The sequence below is a fragment of the Arvicanthis niloticus genome, chromosome 3 (assembly GCF_011762505.2).
Source record: "Arvicanthis niloticus isolate mArvNil1 chromosome 3, mArvNil1.pat.X, whole genome shotgun sequence".
NCBI classification, from domain to species: domain Eukaryota; kingdom Metazoa; phylum Chordata; class Mammalia; order Rodentia; family Muridae; genus Arvicanthis; species Arvicanthis niloticus.
In genome coordinates this window covers 15,537,589-15,551,086 of record NC_047660.1, presented here as the reverse complement: position 1 = coordinate 15,551,086, position 13,498 = coordinate 15,537,589, and the positions used below count along the sequence as shown (strand labels likewise).

The 13,498-nt window shown below is 37.5% G+C and overlaps 1 pseudogene; it reads left to right on the top strand.

Annotated features, from left to right (window-relative positions):
- Positions 1 to 8,647: 8,647 nt before the first annotated feature.
- LOC117705150 (26S proteasome non-ATPase regulatory subunit 8 pseudogene) lies at positions 8,648 to 9,401 on the top strand (annotated as a pseudogene).
- The last annotated feature ends 4,097 nt before the right edge of the window (positions 9,402 to 13,498 follow it).

Genomic DNA, 13,498 nt, shown 5'->3' with positions numbered 1-13,498 from the left:
AAACCACAAAACTTACAAGCTATCTTACCTGTAGGATGTACTGTGGCTAAGGTAGCTCAGAGCTTGTAGGAGTCACCAGCTAGTGAGTGGTCTAATTTGAAGTCTAAGCCACAAGAGGTAGCTCATACCAGACACTGACTAAATGGCTAGGAAACTACATGGCTCAGGGAAGAATCAAACAAGACTGACAAAACAAACAAACAAACAAACAAACATTTAAAAAGACAAGGAAATGATTCCTAGTGATATTCTGTTATACTCATAGGATCAGTGCCTAGCCCAATCATCATCAGGAAGGCTTACTCTAACAACATATAGAGACCTACATCCAAATATTAGGCAAAGCTCAAAGATCCCCCATAAAAGGAAGAATTGTAGGAGACAGAAGCATTGAGGACACCAGGAGAACATGGCACACAAAATCAAGTAAGAAGGGTACCTATGGGCTCATAGAGACGGAAGCAGAAACCGCTGAGCCTACATGGCTCTTTGATTAGCCCTTGTATACATTGCATGGTTATTTAGCTTTGGGTTTTTGTTGGTCTTCCAACAGTTGGAGTAGAGGAGTCTCTGATTTTGTCCTGCTTGTGAGACCTATTTCCTCCTACTGGGTTGACTTGTCCAGCCTCTATATGAAGGTATATGCTTAGTCTTATTGACTCTTGTTATGCCATGATTCTGAAGGGAAGTAGAGGAGCAGTAGATCTGGGGAGAATAGGAGGTGAGGAGTGACTGGAAGAAAGAGAGGGAATGAAGGCTGTGGTAAGAATGTATTGTATGTAAGAAGTATAATGAAAATCAAAGAGTAGATTTTAGCATTGTTCTACCTGCTCATTTAAAGACTCTAGGTACAGTAATAATTCCTGACACTGTAGGAACCAAATGTGAGATATTCAGGTCTCCCTTTGAACTTAGAATTCAGGTCTCAGTTTGAACTTAGAATTCACTGCCCCAACACATTCCGGGAAGGGTACATTCCTTAGTCAGAGGATACTTGGTGGATTAACATTCAGAAGAGGAAGGGAAAGGCTGATTAACATTCCTCAGACCACAGTGAAGGGAACCTACCTGCAGGTTGGGAAGGCCCAGAGCAGGAAGATACATTCCAGGAGAGGGGCCCAAGATGGGAGGGGGTCAGGAAACTGAGCCCTTAATGTAATAAACCTGGGCAAATGGAAGACACTCATTGTCATAAAAGTAATGTGCGAATCTGAGTCACCTATAGACCAGACCTGAAAAGGTCAGCCTTTGTGGTTGCCCGTGTGAGCTCTGTATAAAAGCTGCCTCTAGCTTTGGCTCAGGGTTCCTCTTCTCTGCATATAGGGGAATGCCAGTATACTGGCTAACATCTTATCATCAATAAATCTCATGTTATGTCCCCTGGTTTTGGAGCTGAGTCCAACAACACCACAAGGCCATATACCTAGGCTGGATTCCATGAGACTCTAGGGATCCTTAAATTCAAGGTCAAGGAGGCTCAAGGTTGCCCAGGAGGTTACTCATTATATAAATAAAAATGTTATGATAGACATATATGGGAAAGCTATCATAGAGCAGTTATTTTAGAATGTGTGCACCTGTGCACCATTTCTTTCATATTAAGATGCAAATCTATCAGCAAGAACATCATCTCCTAGGTCTAGGGAAACTGCCTCCTTAAATGAAGGCTTCCAGGAAATGATTCTTATTTCTTGTCAATCTTCCTGAGTGTTTTGCTCTGCTGGTGATATGAGGGAAGATTTGCATTTCCTCCAGTTTAGAGAAATCAGACTATGCTAGATACTCCTGATGACTCTCCCTTCAAAGATTTTTACTCCTCTGTTAAAACATTCATCATTTTATATAGTTCAAATTTTACTTTCATTCAACTTAGAAACTTTTCACATTGTGTTGTTTATTCATGAATACGTAAACTTGTACTGTTTTGATTGGTACCAGTTTTAACTTCACTAAAACCATTCCTTTTCTAAATATCATCCTTGATGGCTTACATTTTCATTATTCTTCTAGTCTAGCATAGAGATGCTCACCTACAGTGTTCTCTACCAAACATTTTATGACTAGTAGAGAATAATAAGATAAATAATACTAATGTGGATGAGAAAGTTAGCTAACTTCCCCTGGTAAGTCACAAGACTCAAAGCAAAAATAAAAGGCTCATTGTCAGACAAGAGACTGATGGTATATATCAAAGGACAACTAGGTTGCCTTCCACGGAAGAAATAAAACATTGAGCTTGGTAAATTGGGATAAAATGTGGATGACCTGGTAAAAGAATCTTTGTTGTCAAGAGAAAAGAGAAAGAGTTTGAGAATGGAGTCATTAATTTGTTTAATATCTGTAAATAGAAGATAAAAATATGAAATCCAATAATGAAGAAAAACCAGTTGGAGGGAACTATGAACAGTGATTCAAATGATAACACACTGTGTAAAAACAGCATGGAACTCGACCAAAATGATCATAACCTTTTGAGCTATTTTAAGAGGCTGGGGCCAGGACTCAGAGTGAGTGCTCCTTTCTTACCAGACTCTAAGTATATATCATTATTCTTTTGACCAATATGGACATATTCCCTGAATGGTGTTGGACATGGAAATGCTTGAAATCTCAACCATGAAATTAAATCACCAATGATCACCAATGAAATTAAAGTTAGATATAAACCAAGTAATACAAATCGTGGCATCAATAAAGTTGCTTTTCAATTCCAGGCTGCAGATCCCAAGTTTTCTGAACTACAATGCATGGCTGACTTAACCATTATTTCACATTCTGAAAATGTGCAAAGGGATTCGATTGCTTCTCTATTTTTATTTAAAATAAATTACTATTTTCATAAGTAACTTCCTCCAAAATTAAACTAATATATGGATGCTTTCCTTCAAGTTCGATGTTTATTATGACTAGGTAATACAGAGAGGATGGCCCAACAAAATTGGCATTCTTCCCAACCTTCCATTTGCTGCCCTGTGTTTCGCAATCCTTCATGCTGGTCTATACCACCAGCAGCAATTATCTTTATGCTAGCAACCCCCACTGCTAGTCTGGCATAGAGATGTTCACCTACGGTGTTTCTAATTGTCGATGCATTTTCCCTTTTCAACGTGTCAAACAGCTTTCTTTAAGTGTAATCATCTGGTTTGCCACCTGTGGCCACTCTTTCTAATACTATAAATACAGTCAGCAGTGGCTCTCCTTCATCATTAGTTTGTGAGTACCCAAACTATTTTTGTATAAAAATACAATCTGTAAAATCTTTAAATTGTAGTTCTTGAGTAGCTCAATGAATGATTCATCTGGTTGTCACTGCAGAACCTACTAGGATGTTGCCAGATTGGTGATTACAGGAAAATTAAATTTCTCATTAATGATATGAATTTATTTCATATTTAATTTGATTATTGTGTTAGTAAAAATTGTTAGCACCTGCCTATCATATCATGATAACTGCTTGAGATATTGACCTAAACACGACACTTTACCTGTATGTAGATTTGTATAAAATACTTTAAAATGATTTTTTACAATAGTATTACTTAGTTCAGTTTTGTATATATTCTTGTTGTATATATTCCATAAAGTGAGTTTTTCATTTTTTTTAAATTTTAATGCTCAGAAAGGGAAAATAATTTATGTAGAATAAATAAGTGGTACAGAGCTATGAACACTTTTCTAATATATACTAATATTTACTAATATATTTCTTTTTCTTGACTTGAAATTATATTTATTTTCTACTCTGGACTATGTTTTCTGTTTATCTAAATAAATAATGTTTAGATAAAGATAATAAAACTTTTCTTACACTTGTAATCAACAAGTACTTTTCTACCACTCATTTAACACATTTATTTCCTCAGACTACAGACCATTCATAAAGTTTCCTTTGTATTACTTGTTTAATTAATTCCTTCTCTTTTTCTATATTTTGGAGTCATACTATATTTGGAAATCATTCTTTCCAGGTTGAAATTCAAGTATTAATACTTAATTCAGTGTTGAAGTTTCTTCTGTTGATATATATTCTAATGCATCTGATAGCCTCAGGGACAAGGTAATCCTCATGTAAACTGAGTGATGCTATGTAACCTTGCTCCTAAACTTAAAACTATGGCTGAAAAAAAGATACCTACAGGCTATATCTGGCAGAAGAGAGATAGGTAGCGCTTAGGTTCCCAGGGTTTGGGATCTTAGGAGAGACCATGAGTAGTGAGGAGAGAGGCAGAAGACATGGGGTAAGTGATGGTGATAACTACCAGAGGGCTGGCCAGTTAGAGTAAGAGTAGTCCACACAAACATGGAAAGATATATCTTCAGGGTTATTTATAAGGAAATAGATAAAACAGCCATAAGGGTTGATATTTGTCCACCTCTGGTGCTGATTAAGGCTTATTTTTAATATAAAGATTTTGTACTTTTTATCTGAGAATTAAATAATAAAAGCTGGTTAAAAACCCCTGATTCATTTTCACTACAAAAATTTATTCAACAATATATTTATAAAATCTTTGTTGCTTTGCTTTCTTTCTCAATTCAGTATTGATCATGAAAATAACAATCACCAAATATGAAAAATTAAAAATGTCAACAGACACCAACATACAGTTTGAAGGTGACACTAACACATGACAGTAACAGGAATAATTCTACTGAGTGTTTTATTCTTTTTTTATTTGTTTGTTTTTAAGACAGGATCTCACGATGTAGCTCTGACAATCCTGGAACTTACTAAGTAGACCTGGCTGACCACAAACTCATAGGGATCTTTAGGCCTCTGCCTCGCAAGTACTGTAATTGAAGGCATGTGCCACAATGCCCACCTATAACAGGAATAATGTGTTTTCAAAAATATGTTTCTCATGCATATATCTATAAAGTAAACAAAGAGACTAAGATAGAGAGAAAGAGACAGAGAGAAATATGTACAGTTTGAGTTAATATTTGTGAAAACAGACACATGCAACAAATTACTCTTGTGAAATGATTGCCAATATAGAAATGAACTAAAAAGACTGATGATCATATTAGCTAAGAGCTGTTGTTGGTGCTACCCATTGGGGGGTGGGGGGGGGAGGGTTCTACCCTCTTTTGCAAATCCTTCCAGGAAATACTCATAGAGTCACAGAGGTGTGTCTTATTGTTGTGTACAAATCCAATCAACTTACTAGCTAAGGTTAATCGTTACATACACACAAGCATACTGTATGTTTCACAAACTTAGAGTCCATCATTTAAGATTTATGAGGGAACATTACTCAAATTGAATATTTCCAGAGTCAAAGCTCAAATACAATTATTTCTAAATGCTTCATTGGATTACAGTACTCCAGAATTACAATTTAGATTTGCCTCAGCAATTTTCATTATGCACCATGACTGACTGCTCTAAAAGAAAAGGAACAATGTGTGATAAGTTTTATGTGCTGGAGAGATGACTCAGCAGTTAAGAATGCTGACTGCTCATCCAGAGGTCCCGAGTTCAATACCCAGCAACCACATAGCGGCTCACAACTGTCTATAATGGGATCCGATGCCCTTGTCTGGTGTGTCTAAAGACAGTGACTGTTCTGTACTCATAAAATAAATGAATAAAATCTTTTTAAAAAGTTGTAAACATTTTTTATATTAATGATTTATTTCTTAATAATATACTACATTTGTATCTATTAAATAAGAACCAAGTACTGCATTGTTCTCTCTCTCTTTTTTTTGTATTAGATTTTACATTTCCACCACAGTTTCCCCTCCTTCTTCTCATCCCTCTCCCTCCCTCCCCTGACTCCCCTTCCTTCTCCCCCCCCCCACACCACACTGATTTCCTCTGTTTCATTTCAGAAAAGGCCAGGCCTCCCATGGGTATCAACCAAACATGGCATATGCAGTAAGACTAGGCATGTCCCCTTATATTAATATTGGATAAGACAACACAGTAGAAGGAAAAGGCAGGCAAAAAATGTCAGAGACAGCTCCTGCCCCAACTCTTCTGTGTCTCACAAGAAGACTAAGGTAGACAATTATAACTTACATGCAAGGACCTAGGACTGTCCCATGCAGGCTCCTAATTGTCAGTTCAATTTCTGTAAGCCATTATGAGCCCAGGTTAGTTGATTCTAGGAGCCTGTACTGCCAACAAGATGTGCTTGGATAAATTAGCACAGAAATGATGGCAGTGGCCAACTAAAGACTGGTCCAGATTGAGACCTATGGCCAAGAGGAAACCCGTCCCTGACACTATCTGTAGAGTCAGGACAAGAGGCTTAATAGCCCAAAGACCTAGGATAGAACCAAACTCAACCAGAAAAAAAATGTCAATGAAGTGATTCCTAATGATATTCTGCTATACTCATAGACTGGTGCCTGGCCCAACTGTCATTAGAAAGGGTTCATCCAGCAACTGATGGAAACAGATGTAGACATCCACAACCAGACATTTGGTGGAGCCCAGTAATATTGCTGAAGAAGATGAGAGAGGATTGTAGTAGCCAGAAGGGTCAAGGAAATTGTGTGATGCTTTTAGATATTTTTATATTTACATTTTTACATGGTAAATAAACATCTATAGAAGTTAATGAGTAAATATAGTATAACAACCAATTTATGGAGACTATTAAAATTTAATGATAATAGACTATACTACTTTAAAATTTTTTTCATTACTTCATAAGCTTGAAATGTGATTTAAAATTATATGATGTACTTTCCTTGATTTTGCAAACTAAATAGAAAAAAATCCTGTAATTACTTCAGGACAAAATAATTTAAGAGGATTAGAAGTCTAGATAAAATGAAACATATTCTGAAATATCCTCTCTGAAATGTACTAATTGTCTTTGTGTGTCAATATTATAAATGAAAGTCATTAAAAACTTGAGCATAATCTTTCATTTGTTTGAGTGAGTACAGCTATGTATATACAAAGCCTCCCAGTGATTTCTAAGACAACTCAAGGAAATGAAGTCAAACATTTCTCTGAGATTATTGAAAGTCTTGCTTCAACTCCATCACTATCTCTGTTACCTTACAGGACTCTGTTGTAAATACACATCCTTTCTCTTCCTTAAATTTCCAAAATAAATTCAGCCTCCAGAACATTTTTGTTTTCTTTAAAAGTATGAAGAGTTAGACAACATTAATCCAAATATCAGGAGAGAATACATTCATTCATGAAATAGACTATTTGACAGTATCTAGTATGTCTAGAGACAGGTTGGAACGGAGTCCTCAAAGGCTGTGGCGGCCCAAACCTCTGCCTTTTTATGTTACATTGTGAATATAGTACATCCTTAATGCCTGCTATCTTTTGGTAAAGCATTCTGCACTTTTATCATTTACAACTTCCTGTAGTCCCCACTGAAACCTAGATTAGACTCACAGCTTCACATATCACGTATCAGGTGCTGTTTCATTAAATATGACTCTGCTGTATATCACCTGGCCTCCAAAAGTCTCTAGGGAAAAGGGAAGGAGGTGAATACAGAAAAAAGAGGGTCTTCTTAAAATATATCTAACAATGTCTGAATAAAGGCAAAGGAATCAACTGTTGACAGACAAAATTTGTAACACTCATAACTACATGAACAAATAGATTTCCCTCAGGGGAGCAGTTGGTTTTCTAGTGCAAAGCAATCAGCCCTTAAAATATTCACACATGTAGTAATAAGTGGACAGAGTGGGTTATATTTAAGAATGTATATATGTATATACATATATGCATGAAATCACAATTAGTGTGGGGATGTGAAAGTGAACCTAGTTGCGGAAGAAATGTGTTGGAGAGCGAGATGCCTTGGTCTCCTGCTCCTGCTCTAGGAATCCTGAACAGGCAACATATCTAACATGGCTTCTGGCAACAGGTGAGACAGAACACGGGCCAGAGCCCAGGATGATGGCCACTTCTTCTATCTTCAGAGAAATCCCCTGGGCAATCAAACAAACCCCTTCCCTACAGAGTCACAGGCAAGCAAATTATATTCAGCAGGACAGTGTGTATAATCCTCCTTGCCCCTTGATTAGGTAATCACACTCTTATTGGTTGAAAAGTTGTATATAAGATTTTGTACTGAACAATATAAGTCAGATTTGCACACTGATGCTTATCTCCGGGGCCTGAACTTTCTCCCAATTTCTGTGTTCCTGTTCTGAGAACTGGTGCCAGAACAAGGGACCCACGCATTTGCAAGTAGGTAAGTGGACCTCTGGGAATATTATGGGTAACTCTTGATCACAGGGTAGAGATAATCAGCTGAAAGTACTAAAAAAAATATTTGAGAGTAGGCATGTTAGATTTTATCAAAGACAACTATATAAGTTCTATGCCAAAGTTTTGGACCTTTGTCCTTGGCTTCTATCTGGATAAATATGGGAAACGAACACATGGGAATAAGTGTCCAGGACTGCCAGCGTAAGGAATACGAAAACTCCCTGCTACCCAATTATCACATCACTATTGATGTTGACAAGACTCTGCATTGCTGTCTGCCCCTGTAAAGTCAGGGGCAACCATCGCTCAGCATTGCTGCTGTGAGTCAGGTCACCGGTTTGCTGCATCACAAAAGACTGTGGTCAGGGCAGCTATGGTAAACTGAGCATCTCGAACTCGGGGCTGAGGCCACCTCAGGCTAGATCCTGCAGGTAGTGGTCAGGCATGTACAAGCAACTCAAGGACAACTGGAACCGGAAGAGCCTGAATCGTAGTAAATGTGATGAAGAGCTGGACCTCCTGAAATTTGTTCTGCTGAAGCTCAATATCCTGCCAACCATAGGGACCAAACTGACCAAACAGCAGCTCATTTTGGCCCTTGACATTCCTGAGATTAGGGCCCAATGGAGCATCCTATGCAAGGACATCTCCTCCTTACAACACCATTTGGCCAGGCTCAAATGCTACTGTTTCGATTGTAAAGAGCAGCTTCCGAGTCAGCCTACATGCACCAGGTCCTGGTCCTCAACCTTTATCTCACAACCTGATGTCTGAGTTCCACAGAGAATAAAAACGACTGACTGCCAAGTATGTCTAGACCAATGTTTACATCAAGTGCCCTGTGTCCCTCGAAATACCCTTATGGAGGATATCTACAACGAGGTGTTCTTGGACAAGGAGGACATCCCAGCTGAACGCTATACCTTCCTCATTGACATCCTGCTGGATACTATCAGGGAAGAAATCCCAGAAAGCATTGAGAAGGCCCATGAGAAAATCCTTTTTGCTGAGGTTACCCGGATTCTCCCTCTTCAACACACCCAACAAGATGACAGACTATTCTAACAAAGGAGCTGGTGTGCTGGGTCCTAACAACTATTACAGTTTTGATAGCCATGTGCAGAAGCCAGAAGACACCACCATTCCCTCCACTGAGCTGGCCAAACAGGTCATCGTGTATGCCCAGACAAATGAATAAATAAAAAGGCTATGAATTTGAATGGGAGTGAGAAGGGCTTGGATGAAGGAAAGAGAAGAGAAAATTTGCAATTAAATTATAATTTCTATAAAATAATCTGGGCTCATGTACACGTGTTTTATGACTCTTAAACTGAGTATTCCTCCCAAATTGGCACAGCATGAATGATACAGAAGTCTGTTTCTACCTCTAGCAGTCATCTGTACCTTCAGATCATGGCTGCTGGAACTTCTTAGTTTCTGCTTGGTTGGTTGAGCACACTGAATCCAATTGTGTGGGCCTGAGGATAGTTAGAACAAATAAGGAAGGGCTCCACAATAAAATTCTCACATGGTTGCGTTATTTTCATTTGATTAGCTTCTTTACTTTATGATCAGCTTTATATCGTGCTCTCCTTCTCCCGTCATGGTCAGTGACAGACATAAATGTTGCTTTTATTTCCTCAGATGAAGTGATGAAGTGAGAGCTGAATTCATGTGCAAATTCAAGGCTTGGGTGACTCTAGTGCATAACTCATCTCTGTAGAACTGTCCCAGTAAAATTCCCCTACACACACCACCCACCACCCGCCACGCGCCACCCGCCACCCGCCACGCGCCACCCGCCACCCGCCACGCGCCACGCGCCACGCGCCACGCGCCACGCGCCACGCGCCACCCGCCACACACCATGCACAGATCCTTTTCTCTCTCTCACTGTTCTTCAGTAGCTTCTCTTTCCTGTCTGTTCTCATACAAGATGAGTATATCCTATCTCTGACTCATTCTGTCAAATATTTCTGACTTACCATTTTGTCTGCACTCAATCTAACCCTCCCTGGAATTCACCTAGACCTGCATAAAACGTGGCTTGCAAGCCCCTCAAAGGATCTTCATTTTGATACTGGGTATCCCAGCATGCAGGTAATTTCTACAGAAGAAACACTGTTTTACTTTGGATACTTTTTGAGTCTAGGGTGTCATTCTTTAGAGATTCACTAACCTTACCTTCTCAATAAGGATTAAAGGTGTGTAGTAAGGGTGTGTTTGTAATCCAGCCAGATCATCATGCCTTGGCTTGTCTCAATAATGTAGCAAAAAAAAAAAAAAAAAAAAAAAATAACACCAAACCTTTCTTCTTTGAGTTGTTTTTGGTCATGGTCTTTACCGCAGCATTGGATAGTAAACTAGGACATATGCGATGCTCAAGCAGACTAGATCATAGATGAATGCTAAGCTTTAATTAAAAATTTCCCATTATCCAGGGAACGTCTATTCTGTTACAAGTAAGAGTCTTTGAGACAGACTATTAGCATAGACAATGATTAATATGACACTATAAATGATTTAGCAGATGGCAAATATTAAGTAGCTTAACAGCATTTAATTCAATTTTATAAAGCCAAAACCCTAAATAGTGTTCCTTAATGACTTTTCAGTAATTGGACTTGATAACTAATTTAATTTTACCTGTCTTTCAAATTAAACACAAGTGTGAAAACATAGGAACATTTACTACATTTAAGTATCTCCTGTGATTTTCTGCTTGATCCATTTGTTTCATTCTGGATAAAAGGAATAATCGTTATACTTCTCAGAACTTTTATTTGCTTTTAAATTATTGAACCCAAATGTAATAGATCAAGAGAATCTTATTTTCTGCTAAATTTCACATGAATTACTGGAGGAAATTGTTAGAGCACTATATCACTTTGTAGGATGTTGATTTATCCCTGTGGGGCATAATTATTTTTCTTAGAGTTTGAATTTATAAAATAATACTGCTATACATTTAAATGTAATATTTGTAGTTCCAAATTTTTAGGTACTATTGTGTGTGTGTGTGTGTGTTTATGAACCTCTGTACAAAAGCCTCATAGGATAGATATAGTACTTTCCAAGTTTATCAATGATAAGTTTTTAATTAATTAATTAATTAATTTTATTTACATGCTGAGGGATACACCACTTCCTCCTGGTCCCCATCATCAGTTCCTCCCCCCATAAGCCCTTTCTTCTCTGAGAGGGTAGAGGCTCTCCATGTGTATCCTCCTAACCTGGCATAGCAAGTCACTCCAGTGAGTCCAGACAAGGCAACCCAGTTTGCGGGATAAATGCCAGAGACAGGCAACAGCTTTAGGGACAGACCCCCCTGCTCCAGTTGTTGGGCAACCCACATGAAGACTGAAATGCAGGTAAATATATATATATATATATATATATATATATATATATATATATATCCCTTGTTCAAGCCCATGCATGTTCTTTAGTTGGTGTACTTTAGTTGGTGAATTAGAAATAATTATCCTGAGTTCTGAGTAAGATAACATAGAACCAAAAGGACAAATTTTGAACTTTTCTCTGTATGTGGAAGCTATCTTTATGCTTTATATATGTGTGGCTTATTTGGAACACTCAGAGATAGTGCAGCTGGTAAAGGACCATGAGGGAGGAGGGACCCTTCCAAGGAATGTACTAAAGAATACAATATTAGAAATTGATAAAGAGAAAATTATAATAGGGCAATTAAAAAAGATTGGGAAATGGATAAGAAAGATACAGGACAGTATGTAGTGAGAAATAAATAACAAATTTTTTGATGAGGTATTTGAATAGCTATTAATATCCAAGAGTATAGAGGAATTTTAGTCCACCAACATTGCTGTTCTGACAAGGATTCCCATGTAAATACACGTTTATTACACACTTTTAATCCCAAACAATGATATCTAGTTGAGGGACAGACAAAGTTACTAATCAGAGAAGAGTTTGACAGAATGAGTCAGAGATAGGATATGTCCTACTCACTTGAGCATTGCACAGCAAAGAGAGGCTACAGAAGAGCAGGGAGAAAGTATGGAGAGTTCAGAGTTCAGACTGGCTCAGTTCATTGCACTTTAGCTGAGTACAGAGTTAGTCTTTACAAGCAGAGCAATTCAGTCAGAAGGCAAGAGAAGCCAATTTGAATCAGTCCTCCTGGAGAGTAGTCTGAGCCTGAACAGCTGAGTTTAACCAGCCACCAGAGTTCAGAAAGATCTAGGAAGAGTGAAATTTTCAGTAGCATGTCACAGAGGCTGAAACATTCTAGGTCTAGGTTAGCAGATGGAAGCTGGAAGCTGAAGCCTTCAAGGTATGGACGTATAGAAGATTAGATTGTACAGAGGATAGAAACTTTTAGAGCTAGGCCTAGGTTTAGTTAGATACAAATGCTCTGTACTCTGTCCCTCAATTAAATGTCATTGCTTGAGATTACAAGTGTATAGTAAAGGTGTGTGTGTATTCCAGCTGGATCATACCTTTGGATAAAATCCCTTGCCAGATCAGCCTTGTTGCTAGATTAAAATCTAGGCATGTATACACAGTGCTTGTGTATGGCTCTTATCTTATCACTTCATTTGAAGAAAGAAAAGCACCATATACCCTTAAATAGAGTCTTAAATTTTATGCCTATATAAAATTACTTTAAATAGTGTTAACATACATCAAAAGAATCAATATCCCAGCATTATATGTTACCAAGTAAAACATCCAGTACCAGGAATGGGTTAAATATTTTTGAATCATTGATAAAATGGCATTTTACAGATTCCATCCTACATCAGGTCTGGATGATCTTGCTTGACTATTGGTTACCTTCCACAAGGGCAGTAAGACATTATTGATGAAGGTACTGTATATTTACAACACAGAAAATGAAGAAATTTAGCTGATATAAAACAGAATGGTTCTCCATTATTTGTTGATGTTCATAGTGATAGATGTTGCTATACATACTAATGGAGGAAAAAGAAAAATGATAAGCCTTCCTAGATATCTATACAGATATAAAAACAATTATCTAAGGAAAATACATACTATTTTATGTAATGTTAGAACCAAATATAAAAAGTGGTAAATGTCAGACATTATAAAACTTCAGAACTATTGAAGTATAAAAAGAAGTAAATGTCCATGTATTATTAGACCTCCAAAGCAAAATCTTTTAGAATTATTTTAGAAAGAAATATCTCCTACATGTTTTGGACAAAGTAAACAGTTTATTACTAACATATCTCTTATTATCATTCCTTTGTTACTGAAAATATTTTTGTACAACTTAATTTTATTACAGTTCTC